General features: G+C 38.7%; 1 long non-coding RNA gene across 1 annotated transcript; it reads right to left on the minus strand.

The window, feature by feature from the left end:
• Positions 1-20,727: 20,727 nt before the first annotated feature.
• LOC149255636 (uncharacterized) lies at positions 20,728-22,997 on the minus strand. The gene is made up of 3 exons (XR_016266395.1): positions 22,891-22,997; positions 21,486-22,692; positions 20,728-21,273 (listed from the first exon to the last, which is right to left on the minus strand). It is a non-coding gene; the product is annotated as an uncharacterized LOC149255636 (long non-coding RNA).
• Between the last annotated feature and the right edge of the window lie 1,328 nt (positions 22,998-24,325).

Consider the following 24,325-nt stretch of genomic DNA (forward strand, 5'->3'; position numbering starts at 1 on the left):
GGACGAAAGAAGAACAAAATTATCAGGATGAACCTGAAATTTCAGAGGGCAAGGAGGATCATTCAGACAATGTACCAGAGCAGCAAACTTCAAAACGTCAGAGGATGGAACTGCAGGGAGAATTTCGGAAGATTAAACCCCCACATTTCGATGGCGAACAGGAGGAAGCTGCTGAAGCCTAGTTAATAAATATGAATAAATATTTTCAGTTGTATGAATATGACCATAACCTGAAAGCGAGACTAGCAATCTTCCAGTTACAATGTAAGGCAACCTTGTGGTGGGAGGAAATTAAGATTGTCAAGGGGGTCAGCGAACGAACCATTACATGGGAGAGGTTCCAGAAATACTTCAAAGAAAGGTACCTGACTGAGCGCTTCTATGATGAGAAGGCAAGGGAATTTCATGACTTAAGACTAGGCCAGCAGACCATGGACGAGTTCATTAATCGTTTTACCTCCCTGCTACGTTATGTACCTTACATCAAGGAGGAGAAAGCTAAGGTCCAAAGATTTGTGAGCAGCTTACCTGCGTATATAAGGGAGAGGATTGAGTTTGACAATCCTAGGACCATGGATGAGGCTATTCGTAAAGCAAGGATCTGCTATCAGCAGAGTAAGCAGAAGGGGGATACTTCGAATAAAAGATGGAATGAAAAAAGGAGCAGTCGAATGGTTGGAAGCGGCAAGGGAGGTCGCAGCAATGGAAATAAGGGAGCTGGTAAAGGATTAAACAGCAGATCTGTAACAAGAAGTGCGCCCCGAACTAGACCAGGAAGTGAAAACAGAGTGAGTGAGCAGCCTGCTAGACCAGAAGGTGAGGGAATGACCAGGCCTCCAGTTCAATGCTGGGGCTGTGGAGGGCCTCACTATGTTAAAAACTGCCCACAGCGAAAGGGGACAGACCAGATATCCCAGATTCATGAAGCATCGACCGTTGGGGATGTGGCACGTAGTGTACCCAGAATCAATGCAGCGTTGGAGGACCGCCAAGCGGAGTACCAGCCATCTATGGTTGAATTTGAAGGTAAAATTTCAAACCTCTCTATAGCTGTTCTTATTGACCCAGGGGCTACTTTAAGTTATGTTAGCCCAAAAATAGTAGAACAGTGTAAACTGCAAGCTGAAAAGTTCAGGAATCCATGGCTGGTCCAACTAGCTACAGGAGCCAAAATACGAGTCTTGGCCAAAGTAAATAATTGTTCCTTAACCATAGCCGGACAGCCAATAGTGGCAGATTTGAATGTACTACCGTTGGGTTCCTATGATATCCTGATTGGGATGGATTGGCTGGAGAAACGCTGGTCCTTAGTGAATTGCAAGACAAAAACTATTTACTATAAGGATGACTGTGGGGAGCAGCAGGAGTTACAAGGAATCAAACATCCTGTACAGATTTGACCCATTACAGCAACTTAGTTAGCTAAATGCATCAGAAAGAAATGTCAAATCTATGCTATTCAGGTGGGTTACGCTAATCAGAAGGATAAAACCGCCACGTTGGGTAACATTCCGGTGGTGCAAGAATTTGCAGATGTTTTTCCCGAGGAGGTACCGGGATTACCACTGAAAAGAGATGTGGATTTCACCATTGAACTGATTCCGGGGGCAGCACCTATATCACGGGCACCCTACCGTATGAGCGTACCAGAACTAACAGAATAAAAAATGCAACTGCAAGAACTGTTAGATAAAAATTACATCCGTCCTAGTGTATCACCCTCGGGAGCCCCAGTGCTGTTCGTCAAAAAGAAAGATGGAACCTTTCGGATGTGCATTGATTATCGTCAGCTGAATAAGCTCACGATAAAAAATAAATATCCTTTGCCTAGGATCGACGAACTTTTTGACCAGGTGAAGGGAGCGACGGTATTCTCTAAAATCGATCTGCGATCTGGTTACCATCAGATCAGAATTAAAGAGGAGGATATCGCTAAGACCGCTTTCAGAACGCGGTATGGGCATTACGAATTCGTGGTGCTACCTTTTGGTCTGACCAATGCACCTGCTACTTTCATGTGTTTGATGAACAGTGTGTTTCATAGATTTTTAGACAAATTTGTGTTGATATTCATAGATGATATCCTGATTTATTCACGATCTAGAAAGGAGCATGAGGAACACCTTAGATTGGTGCTGCAAACTTTACGAGAGCATCAATTGTATGCAAAGTTTAGTAAGTGTGATTTCTTCAAGGAAGAGATACAATACTTGGGCCATGTAATCACAAAGGAAGGAATTGCAGTAGACCCTGAAAAAATCAGAACTATAATGGAGTGGCCCATACCAAAGGACGTGGCAGATATTAGGTCCTTTATGGGGCTAGCGGGTTATTATAGAAGATTTGTTGAAGGCTTTTCGAGGGTAGCATACCCTATCACCTCCTTACAAAAGAAAGGAAAAGTGTTTAAGTGGACTTCAGAATGTCAGAAGAGCTTTGAACAGCTCAAGCACTTACTCACCACAGCACCCATATTGAGTATAGCTGATCCTAATAAGGATTACGTGGTCTGCACTGACGCAAGTAAAGAAGGTGTGGGAGGGGTGCTGATGCAAGAGGGAAGAGTCATTGCATATGAATCAAGGAAGCTGAAAGAACATGAGCAGAAATACTCTGCTTACGATCTGGAGCTAGCGGCTGTTATTCATGCCCTGAAAATGTGGCGACACTATCTTTTAGGAAGAAAATTTCTGTTGCTAACAGACCACCACAGCCTAACAAACTATTTCAGCCAACCCACTTTAAACACGAGGCAAGCTCGTTGGGCTGACTTCTTAAGTGGATTCGACTTTGAAATTAAGCATTTAAAAGGGAAGGAGAACCGAGTGGCTGATGCATTAAGTCGAAAGGTACAATGCGTGTGCAAGATTTCAGTTAGTAAATGGCAGAGTACTTTATTTGAAAAGATAAAAACAGCAGCTGAACGTGATGCTGTTTACCAGCAAATTAAACAGCAAATACAACAACTTTCTGGTAAGGAAACACAACAAGGATATGAGCTGGATGATGCCGGAATGCTGCACTTTAACAAAAAGCTGTATGTACCCAATGAAGATAGTATTAAGAAGCTGATTCTGGATGAATTTCATATCAGCCATTATACCGGGCATCCAGGATACCAGAAAATGGTTACCGCTCTTCGAAAAGAATATTACTGGCCAAAAATGAAGAAGGAGGTAGCTGAGTATCTAGCACGATGTCTAGAATGTCAGCAGATCAAGGCGGAGCATTTGCATCCAGCAGGGCTGCTACAACCCTTACCCATTCCGGAATGGAAATGGGAGACTATCTCCATGGATTTTATAACTGGATTGCCTCGGACGAAGAAGAATAATGATTCCATTATGGTGGTAGTGGATAAATTGAGTAAGGCAACACACTTCATACCTGTGCAATCAACATATAAGGCTGTGCAAATTGCCCATATTTTCATGCAAAATATATTCAAATTGCATGGACTTCCGAAGGTAATCATTTCCGATCGTGATGTTAAGTTTACATCAGCCTTTTGGCGGACACTATTTGCTGAACTGGGAACACAGCTGAACTTTAGCACAGCCTATCATCCCCAAACAGATGGCCAAACGGAGCGTGTGAATCAGGTTGTGGAGGACATGCTGAGAGCATGTGTTATGATGAAGCCAACCCAATGGGAAGAATATCTCCACCTGGTCGAATTTGCATATAACAATGGGTATCACTCCTCAACACAGTTGAGTCCTTTTGAGGTCATGTATGGGCGGAAGTGCCGCACACCCTCAAGTTGGGGTGGACCTGAGGACAGGTTACGAATTGGTCCTGAAATGCTCAAGGAAATGGAAGAAACGGTAAAAAGAGTGCGTACCAACTTAAAAGCCGCTCAGGATAGACAGAAAAGTTTTGCTGATCGAAAAAGAAGGTTCAAAGAATTCCAAGTTGGGGATCATGTGTTTGTTAGAATCCAACCCAGAAGAAGTACCTTGCAGTGGAGCGGATGTGCCAAACTTGCACCCCGCTATTTTGGACCTTTTCAAATCTTGGCAAGGGTGGGGCTGGTAGCTTATCAACTCGCTCTACCAAGCCATATTAGGATCCATAATGTTTTTCACGTCTCCGTATTGAAACAATACGTATACGATCCTAAGCATGTAATTCAATGGCAGAATGTTCGGGTAAGAATTAATCTGGTCACTCTAGATAAGTTTTGTTCCTGAACAAGAAAATAACTTAGTTTGTTGTTGATTGCAGGTCGAGCCGGAAGGCGAGGTTCTGGTCGAACCACTGACCATTCTCGACCGGAGAGAAGTGCAGCTGTGGAAACGGGTTATTTCCCAAGCTAAGGTGCAGTGGCAACATTATGGGCCTGAAGAGGCCACTTGGGAGGATGAAGAACTCCTTAGAGAAGCTTACCCGAATTTGTTTAAGGGTGACAGACATCGGGACGATGCCCAATCACATGGGGGGGAGATGTAATGACCCCAGGATATGTAATTGTGAATGTTTACTGTGGTAAAAGACAGTAATACAGTTGTTGTTATGTTTTAAACAAAACTGTGACAAACTATTTCTTTTAATTAAATTAATTTAAATATTTCTTGAAATGCTGGCAGCCTCTAAGAGGTGAATCTTAAAGAAAGAGATCAGTTGTGATAACTGATGGAAACTACCCTCCAAAATAGGAAAAGTCCTGACTGAGGGAGGGAGTTCTGTGCTGTGAGGACAGACAGAAGAGATTCTTTTTCCAGGAACAGGAAAAAGAAAGAGAACAGGAAGAAAATTGGTTAAGTCTGGTTAGGACCAGATAACCAGGCACAGATAGTGCGCAAATCCTGTTGAGGGCTGGAGGCCTGCAGGAGGGCTCGGGGGGAGAATTCCGTCTGAGAGATGGGTCTCATGGCTGGGTGGAAGAGCATAAACAAACACAGGTGACTTGCTTGAGAAACCATTCTGATACTGGCGGACCAGGTACGGTTTCCACTGCAGAGTCTCTGTTTGAATATAAAAATACAGTGAACGTACAGTAGCTAAACAAGAAGCAAGTTTCTTTCCTAGTTACTGTTATAATGTTAAGAACTGTGTAGTTATGATTAATGATTAAAGACAGACTGTCATAAATCTGGTTGACTGTAGATAAACCTACATAAGAAGATGTAGTTAAAAAAAAAACTGGTTATAGGAACCAGTGAAGGTAACCAAGAACCGGTTACCGAAAGACGGGCAGAGCATAAGCTCGTGTATAGGAGCGAGTTATTATTTAACAGTGAGTAAACTATCCTTAACAGAACTGCATCATATATCTTAATAAATGATCAGGGAACAACCTGAGTGTGTCGACAGAGTGAGGATTGAACCTCTGAATCTGAATAGGTGGACATTGACGGTAGTCAGATGCTACCTTGTCGACGGAGGAATAATCGAAACCTTCGGTTAGTTACTACAAATGTCTAATGAAACCGCAAATACACAGAAAGTTTACCAGACAAACATCGTTAACTTGATAGCTGTGCAAAACAGAAATGAATTTATTATGACATTTCAACAACCCATAATCTCAAGAATACAGTGCTAGCAACCACGGTTATATGAAGCCAGTTCCGTGGAGCGATAAACTGGACGAGCAAATAATCATGTTTATGAAACCCTGTGTATGTAAATCGAGAGAGAAACATACATTTATGCATCTAAAACCCTGTGTACTAAACTGAAATAGGAAATATATTCATTTATACAAAAAGTCTGTGCATGCAAGGCGAAAGAGATATGCTTACATATACCGGATAAACCATGTATGCAACGCAATAAAAGAACCTTAGATATATATATGAGGTGCGATATATTCCATAGCGGAAGGAAAGAACCATTCGATTACATGCAGTACAAATATTGTTATATAGTTAGCTGAATGCATGTTGATCAAATAATGCTGTATGTACAGTCGAATGAATATTAAACAACCATAACAAGTAAGATAGATGCATAACGATACAGAGTAATAGCATGGAGCAGTCGCTATAACAGAGTCATATACGAAGATTCATTATAAAAGTAAACAATCCAGCATCTGATGGTAAAAACCCTTACACTGTTAGAAATGATAAATCAGAAACAGAGGGTATATATATTCATGAGTATATCAAATGGGTACAGCCCTGAGGCGCAAATAGAGTCTCAGCCATATAAAGTATAGGTTATACACAGTCCAAAACTCGAGTAAAAGTCTTGAATGGACCAGAAGTCCTTTAGAAGAAATCTAAACCCTCATTCAAGTCGAGATTCACTCTATAGGTCTGTGCTCCAGGACCAGAATCGAAAACCTCTTATCTAAGGACAGAAATGACAAATCATAAATAGAGCATGCCGCAAGGGGCAGTCGTGTGAACAATAGAGAAGACCTTAAATACATGCAAGCGAACCTATGGTAGTTCTGCATAGTTCATTAACAAATTTGGAGGTATGGACTTGACCAGTCTCAAAAGAAAACTAATAAAGGTCTTGAGGGCTCTCTGAGGAGCATACCTCGGCCGGCGCAGCAATAAGGCCCTCATGGAGCGGCAGTCTGCAACCATAATCTAGATAACCTTAAACTCCTGAGGCAGTTAAGCTTTACATAAAGGAGCAGAGACAAGGGTGAAGCTTACCTGTAACCGCTGCGAGGGGAAAACTGTCATGCACAGCTGCTTGACACCTTCAGTGGAATCGCAACACCAGTTGCGTGCCTAGGAGCAAAAACATTCAAAAACGTAAGAATTCGTATAAAATATAAACACTGTAAGTCTGTAAGATTTCATATCCATTAAGCTTACTGCAAATACATAGAGAACATGCAGAACCGAAGATCTTTACCTGTGTAGTGCTGAAGGCGGCCACTGCACAGCTCCAGAGTGGCTACAGTCTAAGAGGGTATCGTTGGTGAGAGAGACCAAAGGCGAGATGCCGAGACAGAACCGGAGGAATTAAACGAAACAATAAACCCTGTTACCACGCTGTTGAAGCTTTTGTAGTGCCGTAAACCCTAGATTGGATCTCAACCCTTCGATCCACGGGTGTAATCTCGACCGTTCATCCAAGGCGGGAAGGTCAGGCGTAAGGGCCGAGGACTCAAGGAACGAGACATCACATGGCCAAAGGCGTCCAGCAGTGCCACCTCGCACTATAAGGACGGGTGCCATTAAGACAGGGTTGTGTTGGCGCCTACAAGAGCTGCGGCAGGACCACCAATGCCTGCACCGCATTAAACACTCCCAATGATGTGGACTAACAGCTAAGCTCCACCGAAAGGTCAAAGAACTATACCGTAAACCATGACAAGGCATATGTTGCGTGGCATAACACATGTCAACCATGATTACCCCCGAAACTAACAGAGAATTAATAAAGTGTTTAATATGTGGTATTGTATTCATATATTGTATGTATAATAATGCTATGTGGATAAATATGCGACAGACATTATAGATGCATCAAGTAAAGCATAAGAAGAGTAGTTATATAAGCATACAGTAAATTTTTTTTATGTATGTGGTTGACTGTGTGACATATAAGCAACAAGTATAAATTACTGTGCATAGCAATTAAACAACAAATTGTGTGGTTAACATTCAAACTGCGCACCGACACTGAAAGAATCAAATATGACAGAGCCAAACCATTCAGGTACATTACCAAATGGATACTATTGATTTAAATTAGAAATTTACAATATATATATATATATATATATATATATATATATATATATATATATATATATATTCATCAGGTCCATGGAAGTACAGGACAAAACTTCCAGATTCCACACAGGCCGCAAGACAAAGAGCCCTCAAAAAATAACCAACAATCCTTCACACAAACGAGATAGGCCGAGGAGGGTTTCAACAACTCAAATAGACCAAATCAGTACACAGATGAAACAACGAACATGACAACCAACAACAAAAGGCTGAAACATATTCCCAGAACAAAAAACAAAATGGATAGGATGGGCTCGTTGCACAGGAGGCAACCAAGTATCGACAAACCAACAAACTAAAACCCCAAAATTTAAACAACTATAGCCCAAAACTAAAATGCAACCGCAGAATGCAGTTAAGGAAGGACCCTACCCAATTTAAGCACATTGGATCCAAATCTTCAAGGACGAGACCACGACGTTTCATCCCTAAGAGCCAATCCCTTGCAGCCACAACAAAGAGGAGAGGGATACCTGCACAGTGACAAGAAGATTTTCCGAGAGGAAGCATAGCTATATAGCACACAACATCACCAGTGAAAAAACAAGGAACATGACATACGACGAATACCTGAAGGGGAGGCCAGACTCCACAAACAAGCCACAAGTTGAAACCCCAACCTGAGTGCAACCAACTGTCGAAGTGCCATGATACCAGAACCTGCTCACCAGGAGCAAGGTCGTTAATAAAAACTACAGGAAGGCGAAACAGTGGAATCAGAACAGGGTTTTTACCTGTCAAATAAGTAACCAAGCCATCGACAGAGTAATAGGCAGAGGGCCTATGAAATGCGACCGAAACCTAGTTAGAAATAATCACCTACAAGTTGTAAAATAATTGTTCACAGGCAGTCGAAATAAGGCATACCCAGAATGGAAAACCAAACCTGAGACCTCCACAGAAAACTAGGTGTACAACAGCCACCAGGTCCAACGAAAAACATTCATATAACTAGTAAACGATAGAGGACTAGAACCAGAGAAGAACCAAGAGGATAGCGGGCAACAGAGACCCATCTTCTTTCCAGAGCAGAACCAGAAGAGCCATAAAGGAATGAAAGCATAACTCAAACGAACAACAATGCAGATGAGCCCAGGTCAAGCCATACCATAGACACTGTGCTCACACAAAATGAGACCACCCACGGGCCGGATGCACATTAAAGGTGCCATAAACCCTCACCAAACCTCAGTGTGTGCTAGCGCTGGAAGGACCAAGGATGGGCCATCTGCCACGTAAGTATTGCCACGCCATCGTCTCAGGATCAACATCAAATTTTGGCATCAGAGGAAGTTCTTTTCTAAAAATAAAAAAAATGGAAGTAGGAAGAAGAGGTCGAGGAAGAGCTATCAAGAGAGTAGCCGATGAAGGACTGCGAGAAGAAATCTGGGTCCTAAGTGCTTGAATGGCAGCAATCGAAGCAGGGAGGCATAGGGATCTAGAAGGTGGTGATGATAGTGAAGAAGAAGTTGCAGCCATGATGGATGGGTCAGATGACGAGGGACCAAAGATAAAATTATTAAGATCAGTTTTGTTGGCAAGTAGCAAGCCGAAGCCATAGATTTCCAATTATGATGGCAGTTTATATATGGAGGTATTGTTGGACTGGATTAGTGAGCTGGATAAATATTTTGAGTGTGAAGAAATCAGTGAAGATAAGAAGGTTAGGTTTGCAGCCACCAAACTAAAAGGACATGCAGCACTATGGTGGGAAAGTGTGCAGGCAGAAAGGAGAAGGTCAAATAAACCATTGATCAAAAAGTGGAACAAGATTATTTCCAAGACGAAGAGTAATTTTCTACCCAAATATTATCAGATTGCTCTGTATAGGCAGGTGCAGAACCTGAAGCAAAGAGCAATGAAAGTGAAGGACTATACGAAAGAATTCTACAAAGTGAACCTATGAGCGGGTTATGTTGAAGATACCCCGGAAAAGACAACAAGGTTTTTGAATGGCTTACAGATGGAGATACTAGATGAGATTAGTATTCTTTTCCCAAGTCCATAGAGGAAACCTATCAAATTGCTTTGAAGGCAGAAGAAAATATTGCCAGAAATCAGAATGCCAGAAGAGGACGTGGATCTGGCAAAGGAAGAGGATAGTCTTTTGGCAGAGGTAGAACTATCAACAGCAATGAAGAGGGCAACAGTTCAAAACCTACAAGACCAACTGCAAAAGAAGTTAACACTAGAGGAGGAAGGCCTTACCAACGGGGATGAGGTAATGGAAAAGGCAGAGGAAATTCCTATTAGTGTTACAAGTGTCACAAGTGGGGACACAGGTCTTTTGAATGTCCTGAAAGTGATCAAGTAGGGCAAAGAGGAGCATATGTTGCTCAACCGGAAGAAGCAAAAGTGTCGCCACAAGAAGTGGAGAACATGTCTGAAATGGGAGAATCCTTAGTGTTAAACAAGGTATTGTTGAAACCAGCTAAAGAGTTAGCTGACCTGACACAACGGAAAGCACTGTTCTAAACTATGTGTAAATCACATGGGAAATGCTGCAAATTGATTATTGACATCAAGAGCACTGGAAACCTGGTAGCCACTGAAATGGTAGAAAACTCGGGTTTAAAAATATCGAAGCACCCAACACCATACAGGGTGTCTAGGTTACAAAAAGGACACCAACAGCTGGTTGATGAGTAGTGCGAAGTGGAGTTTCACATTGGTAGGTATAAGGATAAAGTAAGTTGTGATATCATGTCAATGGATGTGTGCCATATACTGCTAGGGAGACCATGGTAGTATGACACGAAAGTTGTCCACTTTGGGAAGGCAAACTGTTACAAGTTTGCAAAGGATGGGATAAAGCATACACTGGTACCCATGAAAGAGGAGGATACGGTAGAAAATAGTGGAACAAAAGCATTACTGTTAGGAAGAAAAAAATTTCTACATCAGATTGGAGATGATGAGGTAAAATATGCAATTGTGTGAAGGCCAAGAGTGGTGTTAATCCATAATAAGATTATTGACTTACTGGAGGAGATACAGGATATGTCGTAGGAGTTTAGTGACATTGTGGTGGATGGTCTACCAGATAAATTGCCACCAAAAAGGAGTATCAGTCACCATAATGATTTCATTCCAGGGGCTAGTTTACCAAACAAAGATGCTTACCGGATGAGTCCAAAGGACAATGAAGAGATCAGTGAGCAGGTACAGGAGTTGTTGGATGAAGGTTTGATTTAGGAGAGTTTAAGTCCTTGTGTGGTCCCAATTGTTTTAGCTCCCAAGAAAGGAGGTCAATGGCGGATGTGCACTGATTCTTGAGCAATTAATAAGATCACTATTAGGTACATGTTTCCTTTACCATAGATGGATGACATGATGGACTATTTGAGTGGAGCAGCATATTTTTCGAAGATTGATTCGAAAAGCGATATCACCAGATTCAGATTCATGAAGGGGACGAATGGAAGACAACTTTCAAGACCAATGAAGGCATGTATGAATGGCTGGTCATGCCATTTGGACTAAGAAACACACCTAGCGCATTCATGCGCTTGATGAACGAGATGTTGAAGGAATAAATTGGAAAGTTCGTGATTTTATATCTTAATGATATCCTTATTTTCAGTAAGACAGAGAAAGAACATTTCTGACATGTCAGGTATGTCCTGGAAAAGTTGCAACAAAACAAATTACTGTTAAATTTGAAGAAGTGTAATTTTTTAAAGAAAGAATTGATTTATTTAGGATATGTGATTTCAAAAAACGAATTAAAAATGGATCTGGAAAATATTGCATCCATAGTTAGTTGGCCATCCCCTAGGAGTTTGTTTAAAGTGCAGAGTTTTGATGGGTTGGTGAGTTTTTATCAAAAATTTATAAAATATTTCAGTGGGTTTTGGGCACCCATGGTGGATACTGTTAAAAAGGAAAATCAACCTTTTCATTAGACAGAGTCAGCAGAAAAGAGATTTCAGCTGCTGAAAAGGAAGATCACCGAAAGACCAATTTTGAGGTTTCCAGATTTCAACAAACTTTTTCAAGTTTGTTGTGATGCTAGTGGGACAGCCATTGGAGCAATACTCAGCCAAGAGGAAAAACCCATGGCATATTTCAGTGAGAAGTTGAATGAGAGTAGGCAGAAGTATATGTCTTATGACAACGAATTTTATGTAGTGGTCCAAGCACTGAAACATTGGAGACATTACTTGATGGTGAATGAATTTGTTTTGTTTTCAGACAATTTTTCATTACAGTATGTTATGCAACAACACAAGCTGAACCATAAACATGTGAAGTTGGTGAAGTACCTCCAGAGTTTTACATATGTACTGAAACACATCAGCGGTCAAGCCAACAAAGTGGCAGATTCATTAAGCAGGAGAAATTTGATTTTATAGGAAAGAAGAGTGCAGGTGTTAGGATTGGAGCATCTTAAGGATATGTATGAAACAGATGTAGACTTTAAGGAAGCGTATGAAGCTTGCCAGAATCCACTATTGAGGGACTACAGTTCAAGGATAGACTATAAAATACAGGAAAGATTACTGTTCAGGAGAGGACAATTGTGTATTTCAGAATGTTTGATGAGGGAAAACTTAATCCAGGAAAAACATAATGGGGGTTTAGCCGGAAATTTTGGCATTGATAAGACTTTGGATCAAGTGAGCCACTTCTATTATAGGCTGAAAATGTGTAGAGACGTATAAGGATTTGTGGCTAGGTGTAAGATGTGTCAGCTTGCAAAGGGACACAGTCAAAATATAGGATTACATACACCCCTACCTATTCCGAACAGACCATGGGACTCAATCAGTTTAGACTTTGTCTTAAGTTTGCCAAGAACATAGAAGGGGTTCGATTCAATCATGGTGGTGGTGGATCACTTCACCAAGATGGCGCATTTCATTCCCTATAGGAAGACCAATGATGCCCCACATGTAGCACACTTGTTCTTCACAGATATTGCCAGATTACATGGCTTGTCGAAGTTTATTATTTCAGATTGGGACGTGAAGTTCACAAGTCATTTTTGGCAGACTTTGTGGAAAAAGCTAGATACCAAACTAAACTTCATCTCAGCTTTTCACCCACAGATTGATGGGTAGACTGAGGTGGTGAACCGAAGTCTGGGGAATCTATTACGTAGTCTGGTTGGTGAAAATTCATGACAATGGGATCGTGTACTCGCACAAGCAGAGTTCGCTTATAATGATTCACCCAACAGGAGTATGGGAAGAAGTCCTTTCCAAATCCTATACGGGATGCACCCCCGTGGTGTGCACGAGTTACGAGATTTAGGTCGGTTGGAACAAAGGGGTGTTGATGGTGAAGACTTCGCGAAGGTGATCAACGAACTTCATGAACAAGTGAAATCCAAATTACAGGACAACAACCAAAGGTATAAACAGAAGGCAGATTTAAAATGGCGGGAAGTGAAATTCAATGTAGGGGACCTGGTACTGGCACATCTACGCAAAGAAAGGTTTCCTAAAGGTGAATATAACAAACTAAAACTAAAAAAAATAGGACCTTGCAGGATACTGTGAAAGTTCTCTGCAAATGCATATGAACTGCAACTACCCCAGGTATAGGGATCTCGCCCATCTTCAATGTGGTAGACCTATACCCTTACATTACTGCTAATGTGGAGGACAATTCAACAGAACGCACACGGGACACCCAGGGAGAGATTGAGTCATGGGTCAAACAGATGCCTCTAGGGATCGAATAAATCTTGGATACTCAGGTGGCCAGGCAGACTCGATGGAAAGAGTACTTACAATACCTTGTCAAATGGAAGGATTGTCCAATTCAGGATAGTTGTTGGTTGGATGCAGGCCAGATTAAAAGCGTCAGGTACTCGATTGAAAAGCTCGTGGACAGGAACCATGAGATTCATTCATCTCGGGAGCCTGATGCAGGAGCATCCGACGAGGGAGGCAACAGTTGGACAAGCTGTTTTGATTAAGTTCACTTTTAGTTAGTTTTATTTTTATTTCTTAAATGAAGGCTATTATAGCCAATGTTTTTATTTGTAAACTGAATAATAGTTAGAATAGGATTTGTTTAAAATAAGTTAGAAATGAAACGATAAAGTAACTATAATGTAACTGAGGGTGGTTCCTCAACAGTATGAGGCTGCCAACAAGCATAAATAGGCAACCTAGAATCAAAAGTGTGGTTGTTGTCGTCTAGATGAATAAAAGGAAAGAAAGCATAACTCCGAACAAATTTTTTTTTTTTTATGAATTTAAATAAAGCTTACATGCATTCACTGTTTTAGAAGCAACAAGTATAAATTACTGTGCATAGCAATTAAACAACAAATTGTGTGGTTAACATTCAAACTACGCACTGAGAATGAAAGGATCAAATACGACAGAGCCAAACCATCTAGGTACATGACCAAATACATACTATTGATTTAAATTAGAAATTTACAGCATATATATATTCATCAGGTCCATGGAAGTACATGACAAAACTTCTAGATTCCACATAGGCGTCAAGACACAGAGCCCTCAAAACATAACCAACAGTCCTTTACACAAACTAGATAGGCCGAGGAGGGTTTCCACAACCTAGATAGACCAAAGCAATACACAAACGAAACAACAGACATGACAACCAACAACAGAATGCCGAAACACATCCCCATAACATAAAAAAAAATTGACAGGATGGGCTCATTGCACAGGAGGTGACCAAGTATCGACAGACCAACAAACTGAAACCACAAGGGTTAATCAACTATAGCCCAAAACCAAAATGCAACTGCAAAGTGTAGTGAAGGAAGGACCCTACCCGATTTAGGCACATCAGATCCAAATCTTCAAGGACGAGACCACAACATTTCATCCCCGAGAGCCAGCCCCTTATAGCCACAGTAAAGAGAAGAGGGATACCTGCACAGTGAAAGGAATATTGCTAGAGAGGAAGCATAGCTATATAGCACACCACAACACCAGAGAAAAAAAAGGAACTTGACCCATGGCGAATACCTAAAGGGGAGGCTAGACTCCACAACAGCCATGAGTTGAAACCCCAACTTGAGTGTAACCAACGACTGAAGTGCCATGATACCACAGCTTTCTCACCAGGAGCAAGGTCGTTAATAAAAACTACAGGAAGGCGAAAAAGTGGAATCGAAACAGGTTTTTTACCTGTCAAATAAGCATCGAAGCCATCGATGAAAGTAACAGGTGGAGGGCTTGTCAAATGCGACCAAAACCCAGTTAGAAAACATCATCTGCAAGTTGTAAAATAATCATTCACGGATAGTCAAAATAAGGCATACCCAAAATGACAAACCAAACCTGAGACCTCCATGGAAAACCAGGTGTACAACAGCCACCAGGTCCAACGAAAAAAATTCATATAACTAGCAAACGATAGAGGACTAGAATCAAAGAAGAACCAAGAAGATAGCGGGCAACAAAGACCCATCTTCTTTCTAGAGTCGAACCAGACGAGCCATAGAGAAACAGAAGCATAACTCAAACGAACAACAACACAGATGAGCCTAGGTCGAGCCATACCATAGAAGCTATGCTCACATAGAACAAGACCAACCTTGGGCCGAATGCGCATTGAAGGCGCCATAAACCCTCACCAAACCTTGGTGTGTGCCATCATGGGAAGGACCAAGGATGGGCCATCTGCCACGTAAGTCTTGCCACGTAACCCTCTTGGGATCACCATCATAACTCTTCTTTCAAGAGGTTTCAATGGTTACTATTCCATCATGAAAAAAATTCTATCTTAGGTGTCATTTTACAATAAAAATAGCTTTGTATGCCACATCATTGGTATTTAGGCATATCTAGTTGATCTATACAACTACATTTGGACTTATAGAAATTTATAATAAAATGTAGAATCTTTTATTCACTGTTGCACAAAGACGTTCTTTATTGTAGTGTTTGATCTTGTAGAAGACGAAGGTACTCAAGAGTTGTTTCAAGTTGATTTTGGGGAAAATCTTGATAATATATGAAACCTTATACCTTGTGCTTCGATCGAATCGTAGAAACACTATGCTTAACACTTATGTGGGTTAGACTTGCAAATTTCCCATTACATATTTGTGCTTTACACTTTATTTGATCAATTACCAATGTCCTTGGAGAATTACATTACAAAATTAATGAAGCCAAGAACCATAATATCATAACATATCCTGGAATATGTGTGGAAATGGACTTCAACAAAAGGTTTTGGGTAGAAATAAATTTGATGAGTAAAAACTTATCCTTGACACAAAAATTCTCATTATAAAAATGTATATTTTCACTATAGAGTTTGTTTTCAAATATGGCATTCGATAGCACATTTCTCAATAGGGCTAAGGAAAACTAAGAAGCAGCACTGAAAATCACTTGATGGGTTGGCACCAAGGAAAAACATTAAGTGGTTAGAAAGGATGACCTGGCTAACTTGGACCCACCCATGGATAAGCCAAAATGGAACTACAGGAAATTGAGAACACCCCATCAAAAGAGTGAGATGTGGCATGATAGCGTATAGTGGAATGAAGCCAACAACCAACGACCAAAAAAAAAAAACAGAACCTCTAGAGCTAGACAAATTAGGATGGGAGGGGGTAGCAAATAAATCATCAAAAGCAATCGAAGCTTGGACAATGATAGTGGAGAAGAAAAAGTCTCCTAAAATAGCATAGTTAGCGAAGACAAAAATTTGAACATGTCATCTAGTCTAGACATGTATTGTTTTTATATATATTATTGAATGTAATCAATATTTGAGAATTTTAGTATGGATGAAATACTAGAAGGATAAGAGATGGCAATATCCAAGCCCATCATTTTCATCTTTGACTATAGCCTTTCATGTAAAATTAAATTTCCAATTTTAGTTTATACACTAAAAAAGTATTCTTTAAAACAATGTTGATGTACCAAAGCATGGAAAATTTGAAGGCATATTCATTCTATCTTAGAATGATATAATGTAAAAAAAAGAATTGAATTATAGGTATAAATACGCTTTGACTCATTTACCAACATTATTATTATTTTGATCTAATGATGATAAAATTGATTGATGTCATGAATATATACATTAAATATGAACAGCAAGGAAATTCACTATCAAAATAAATAGATTGAATTGCAAGAAGCATAAAACTTGAAACCCTCATAATAATGCAAAACACAATAAAGAATCTCTTACCAATTAAATGATAACTAAAAGATAAAAAAGTATTACCAAGAAAATTATGAATCTATTATTAACTTTTAATATTTTAACCCTTAAAATCTCTTTGGGAAAGCCCAGGAAAAATGATAACTCTTTATTAATAAAAGCTATGTTATATTGTTAGACTTGGTATTAAAAGAACATAAATGTACAGAAAGGACCCGAAAACATATGTAATTCATGAAACATAAAGAGGGAAACCTTATTTTTTAAAACCTGAATTTTTATGTGAAATGAGAAACACGTAATCATAGTTATCATAACTATTTTTTAATTTTATATTTAAAAGATGAGAAAAAGATGAGAAAAGTTTTTTCCCTCCTAAAAAAACCAAATAAAAACTGAAGGGAATTTAAGAGAAATCCATTTGAATAAAGGTAAATCAGCCCATAAATACTAACTTGAATATGAAAAAGTTTGTAAAAAAATGGATATAGAGTTGTTCTCCTCTACAAAGGTTGTAGTATATAAGTCTAATAAAAAGACATCATAAAATTATGCTTTCTATTTAAATAAGGAATTGTTACCTTTTAACGATCTTGATCTCCTCATTTTAAGACTTATTTAGTTACCATGAAATCTTATTGAGCAACCTCGTAAAAAGTTTCTTAGTAACCGAGGAAGAAGTTAATAAGAAAAAGGGAAAAGGAGAAAGACGATGATTAGTTTTTAAAGAACAAGAAATGATAAGTACACTAATTAAACAACATTAATTTTCCATATTTGTAGTATCTCTTTTTTTTTATCATGTTTTTGGGCAAATGAACAATGTGGGTTTGAATTTAGGATAGAAGAATTATAATTTTTATAATCGAACAAAAAAATATATTAATTTATAATTTAAATTTAATATTTATATAATTTTATTATATAATTATAATTTATATTTTTTAATATTTTTTTTCTTGCGTTCTAATTTTTTATTATATTATATTTTAATAAAATGTAAATAATAATTATATTGTTCATAATAATCAAATATATATTTTTAATACTATTTTTTTTCCTATTGATTCAGAAAAATTACATTACATTATAATACATTAAATTTTCCCTAATCACGCTACACATTACACAACATTACATTTTTCTTTCTTAGACTTAGACTCCAAGATTATACATTGCCTTGTTCTTGCCTTTCCTTTTCCAAATGTCTATCCAAATTGAGGAATTGTCTAAGATAACCACATTCTTTCCTTGAGATGTTTCCATTATTTGTTGGCAACTTGTCACCATTTGGATGGTCTGATTCGTCGGTATATTTTTTCCCACTCTTTGTAGCTGCAAAAATTATGGCTAGATTTGGTGCCATACTAATTGACAGTTGAGCTTCCCCCCTCATGGTTGAGATGGCATATCATTAGTCTAACTTGGGTTTGAAATAACAGGGCTAGCATCAAGAGTCTTCCGATTCTAAGAATTAGATTTGGTGCCATACTAATTGACGGTTGAGCTCCCCCCCCGGATGGTTGAGATGGCATATCATTAGTCTTACTTGGGTCTGAAATAACAATGTTGTCATCAAGGGTCTTCTGATTCTAAAAGTCTTCTGATTCTAAGAATCACCTGACTTGTGAGTCACAATGGACTTAGAACCATTCGATCATTTTGGATCTTTCCATCTACGATTTTTCTTCTTTGCTTTGGGGTGTAAAGAGGTTCCTTATGAATATGGGCAATCATTCTCTAGGTGTTCTTGCTGTTGGAAAGAACTATAACGAAAAGTCATATTTTCATGATCCACCTTATGGGAATAAACCCGATCTCCCCATTTAATGAGGATTTTATCCGGAAAACCTTTATTAAGGCCCACTTCAACATAAACGTGAATGAATGTGTTAATTCACTTTAAAATCCTTTTTGAATCAAATCTTTATGAAGTGGCCTAAAAATTTTCCCAAATCTTCTAAAACAATTGGATGTGTGAAATAGATGGGAAAATTAGGAAACCTCACCCATACTAGAGTTTCCAGATTTGAAATAGTTAGAAGATTAAAATTGGGAAGCCAAGGTTGAAGGGAGAGACTAGATTGACCCCAAAATCAGGGCCCTTAATAAAAAAAACTTCTCCTGGTCCCCTATCTTTATAAAAATAACAATAAAAATCCTTTTTGAGCAAAAATGTACCTCAACATCTGGAGACCAATTATGGTGAAGCCACTCCTTGAGAGCCAATAAAGAAGGCTAGAACTAATTGAAATGAGATATAAGCACTTTCTACTCATAGTTTGCAACTATGAAACTAATTGAAATATTTTGCACCTCAAGAGAGAGGGTTTTGACTAACTGCTAAACCACAAATATCGATCCAAAGAAATCTTTAAGGTTAGGCGAAGGAGGCCTTGGTTTTAGATCGTATTTAAACATTCTTGGTTGGGTGAGATGGATGCACCTTCCCCTTTGCCTCCACCTTGAATTCTTGCTACTATGTAAATCATGGCATCCTTGAAAATCTTGTATTCCCTGAGGATTGAAATGCCTTCAATCATTAATTTCTTTTAAGACAAATGTGAATTTGAAAACCTAGTGGAAGGATTATGCCTCTAAACCACCACAACCCATCATGGCATCCTTGAAAATCTTGTATTCACTGAGGATTGAAATGCCTTCAATCATTAATTTTGCTTAAGACAAATGTGAATTTGAAAACCTAGTGGAAGGATTATGCCTCTAAACCACCACAACCCAGGTCTAATATAGATAAAATCACATCTTAGAAGCTTTTTTGCATCAACCAACTTATATTGCACAAATTCTCATTTCCCCATCCCCTTAGCCTAGATTGACAACTATATTCTTGTGATGGTGGTGGGATTATTGGATCACAACTGCTTGAATTAGGACACATTCTAATCCTGAAATTATCATCCTCCATGAATGAGTGAAAAGAATTCATGTGGAATGTGCATCTTCTCTTGTACCATTTTCACAAGCGAGAAAATAAGATACTAGTTTGAAACCTGCAGACAAATTGATTTCCCTTAGATTGGTTTCACTAGAGTTGGGAAACTCTCGAGATATCAGCTCTAAATTGTTGCAAACCCTACATTTCCAAAGCCTTTAGCGCCGACCATTGGTGAAATCCTAGAAGAGCAATTTCTTCCCGATCTGTGGTTCAAACAACAAATCTTTTTTTCATCGTACTAAGATTGTTCTTAATAACAATATTGTTTAAAATTACGTTTTTATTTTTTCATTAGTTAACTAAAACTTTATATCTATATGATAAGCCACTTTAGTTTAAATTTAAGCAAGTTTAGAGAATATAATTTAATTAAAAATTTTGAAAATTCATTTTTATTGTTTCAGTTTTAAAAAGATTTAAAAATTAGATATAAATAAAAAAATTAATTATTAAATGTTACAAATAAGAAAAGAACAACTAATTAAAATTGAAATGAACATTCATAATTGAACAAATAACTTTACATGTAAGTGTGCTTCATCCTCATGATAAGATGAAAAACCAGATCAAAGCAACAAATTAAATAGAGACACTCATCATTCAAATTGCTAGAAAGAAACAACCACTATTGACCAAAGGAAATGGCCCAGTGAATTGTTGCCATTTCCTTTGGTCAATAGTGGTTGTTTCTTTCTAGCTATTTGAATGATCTGTCTTTCTATTTAACTTATTGCCTTGATCTTCATGTTATAGTGACAATGAATGACACTACTGGTTCAAAAACATACAAATAAATTTTGATGTGATTATGGCCGAAAAACTGTCTCAAAAATTTGATATTAATGATATAAACCTCAATTAAATTATGAAAATTTAATTCCAATCTAATTTCTTATTGAAGGTAAATGACTCACCTGACCCTCAAGACCAGGGAGATTCACACTGTTAGCTATGGCTTGGAAAAGTCAAGCGAAGGAGAGCAAGATGCAGAGTGACACCGCCACTAACATTACGACAATGGTAGCCTTTTGTGAAATCTCCCGTTGAGAGAATTTGAACACTATAACGACAATAATTGCTGTGCTCACAAGCCCAGACAGCACGAATATACTCCATTCTATTTCGTCTCCTCGCGGAAGAGACAGCAGCTAGAATCCCGGCCTGCCTCACGGCATAAATGTTTAATAACTTGTATATGCCATAAGGCCCCATCTAACTGCGAATTTTGTCGGATTGGCATGCTCTGGATCTGATTGCGTATTCTCTCCATTACCATCATCTACCACGTTCAGTCGAAGCACCTCATTATTGTTATGAACTTGCATGAGCTGCATCATAGCAATAGCAATAACAACATTATTTATAGCATACTCCGATGGTATCTGCTCATACTCCAGCTCTCGTTGTGTCAAGACGACATCGCCGTGGCCGTTTATGTCAGCGTCTCTTTCCAAAATGTTCAGATGATCTGCAATGAGTAATCTGGTTGGCCAAATCAAGCCTACAATTAGTAACTCCATTTCATATGTATATTAGCTTGAAACAAAACCTTGTAAAAAAAACAATTTATGAACGACTAAAGATATGAGCTTGAGATCTGGAAGCATTCCCAATTGCTATTTTCTAGCAATTTCACCACCATAATAAAAGAAAAGGTATGACAGTTTATGCTAAACTTTAGGCCTGAAGCTTACCATACTTGATGCGTAACCTCTCTTTTGAAAGCAGACAGCACCCATTATTGGGCGAAGAAGTGCGAAATTCTGGGGACATGATGTCGATCTGGGGATTTCCGCGGCTCTGGAGGTGACAGAAGGGTTGAAAACTGAAGCTGGGCAAATAAAGAAAACCTTACCCTGGTCGACTAAACCAGAGCCTAACACGGACCAGAAGGAACAGTTGACGCCAAAGCTTAACATGCTGCTGGATGTTCTAAACGCCGTCAAATCACAATGTCTGTTGCAGCTGGATGGGCCAGTTGATGCAGAAGTGTTCTAGATTCCCCCAAATCCCAAGTTCTTTTTTAACCCTGAAAGTCTAGTTGAAGAAGAAGCTTACAATGCCTCACGGATGTTCTAAATGCCATCGAATCACAATTTATGTTGCGGCTGCGCACGAAAGGCATGGATCTATATAGATATTGAAATAGCTCGAAAGACGTGCCAAAAGAGTTTTGGGAAAAAGGCATCACAGAAGTTCTTCTAAATTAAACTCTTTTACAAATGTTACTCTCCCAACATTTGTGCAGCCAAATGTAGATCTGCTCACTGAACTTGAGGACATCCTTGTAAATGGCGACACGATACTGACTGATACATTAAGCTACAGAATAAACTATTGAGATGAGCATCGGACGAACTCAATATGAGGTATACCTGTCTTAACCTATGAGGTTTACTTTACTTTTACTTCAACTGGTGACATGTGTTATGAACTAGGCAGAAGCACCTACTCACTATATGTGTCCAATCAAACGGTGATCATATATTTGTCCGCTGGACTGAATACCTACGGTTTCCTTCTAAAACGACTCACAAGACTCGCTCAAGGATTGATAATCTCATCACTTGAGTACAAATTATTCACATGGAAGCTAAAGATGAGTATCAGAGTGACCTTCGAAGATGCGTTTCCTAATATAATAATATTCAACAAATGGCGTCCTCGAACAAGATCAAATGAATGAACAGAACAGCACCGCCGGATCGGTCAAAGCACTGATCGAACTTGTTTTATTCTCTGAAATTAAATGATAATGATACCTCTGAAAATGCGCTTCTTAGTATAATATTCGGCAAATGTCGCCCCCAAGCGAAACTGAACCAAAAAAAAGGAAATGAATGGACAGAGCAGTACCACCGTAAAGCTCAAAGCACTAATCGAACCCCTCAGTTCTATTCTCTGCAATCAAATGATAACAATACCAGTTAAATAATGCCTTTTTTGCAAGTGACATCTAACCCAAAATATATTGTACTTCACTGGACTGAATCCCTAAGACAGGATTGTAAGATCTCACATGAGACTCTCCTTTCCTTCTGAGTTAAATAAAGTTTCACAAATTAAACCACTGAAACTAAAGACGAGTATTGAAGATACCTCTGAAAAAAGAAAGAAAGCTTGATATATATCCAGCGAAAGTGTCCCCGGAACAAAACTGGATCGAAATAGAGCAAAGGAACGAAGAAGGGACTGAGCAGAACCAGAGTGGAATGGATGGATAACTGTGAATCGAAACCCTTACGCCTTATGGGTAAATAATATTCTTTTTGCGCATGACCCGTAGGTGAATTACTCACGGGTGTACCCTAAAGCAGTCCTTGGAAATTTCCAACGTAAGAAGTGGGAGTCTCTAGTGCAAGGGAGTAGAAGTATATTTGAACGCTGTAGGTCTAATTGCCCTACCCATTGAGAGGCGGGTCCATGGCGTGGTATAGTACCCTCGGAAAAAGACAAGGGTGAAAACCCTCGAGGACGCTATTCTATGTATGTCTAATCGTAGACTCCTATGACGTTAGGAGGAGAGCATCCAATGTCTAATTGTAGACCCCTATTAAGTTGGAAGGAGGGCAGCCAATCCTTAGATATAGGCTCGGGGCATAAGTGACATATCCCGTGTGCATCGTATATGTCGAGTCTTGATATGCACTAATAATAGTTTTAAGTTCATTGTCTCTTAACAAATTTATTTTGATATAATGTCAATAGGTAATTCAAGTTACAAAATTTGATTTAATTTTGATTTACAAAATGTTAATGTTTATTTTCGGATGATTTAATTTGTTTACAATTTGGCAAGAATTTATTGAAATTACAGGTTTGGGTGGTGAACTCCACAATTGAAGCGCTTCAGTGGTTTTTGAGGGTGCTCAATACATATATGCAGTCAAAAAACCAGTTTAAACAACACAAATCAATATTTTGCCACAATTTTTTCCCCAAATACTCATTGAAAACTCCAAAAAAATCGCACTTAAAAACTACTCCAATATAAATATAATATATATAATAATATATTTTATATTTTAACAAAATCGATTTAACATCACGAGATGATAACTTGGTGAACAAAATGAAATAGATTTAATATAATATTATTTCCGCATAAAATGTAAAAACAATAAATAACGAAATACAATTATATATATATATATATCTATATATATATATATATATATATATATATATATATATATATATATATATATGCTTGATCGCATTTGATTTGTCTCTTTGTAGCATTTGATTTCTCGGTGCGCCTTCAGTGGTTCGCATTTGATATCTCTCTCTGCGGCATTTGAATTCTGTTGTATTCACTCGGATATCATGACCAATTTTCTGTGGTGGAGTTCCTAGTTTGTGGTGCATATAGTGAGCCTATCTCACGTGTGAGTCTGCGGTGCAAGCCTGCGAAGACATTTGATTACTCTACGGTCCAAAGGCATTCGATTTCTCTGCATAGTTTGATTTTCAAAAATATCTCTCTGCGGCTCGCTCGTAATATATCTATACAACTTCCTGTATTTGATCTCTA

Source organism: Pinus tabuliformis, chromosome 7 (genome assembly GCF_031772625.1).
Source record: "Pinus tabuliformis cultivar Carrire ecotype Pingquan chromosome 7, CPIR1, whole genome shotgun sequence".
In the NCBI taxonomy this organism is placed as follows: domain Eukaryota; kingdom Viridiplantae; phylum Streptophyta; class Pinopsida; order Pinales; family Pinaceae; genus Pinus; species Pinus tabuliformis.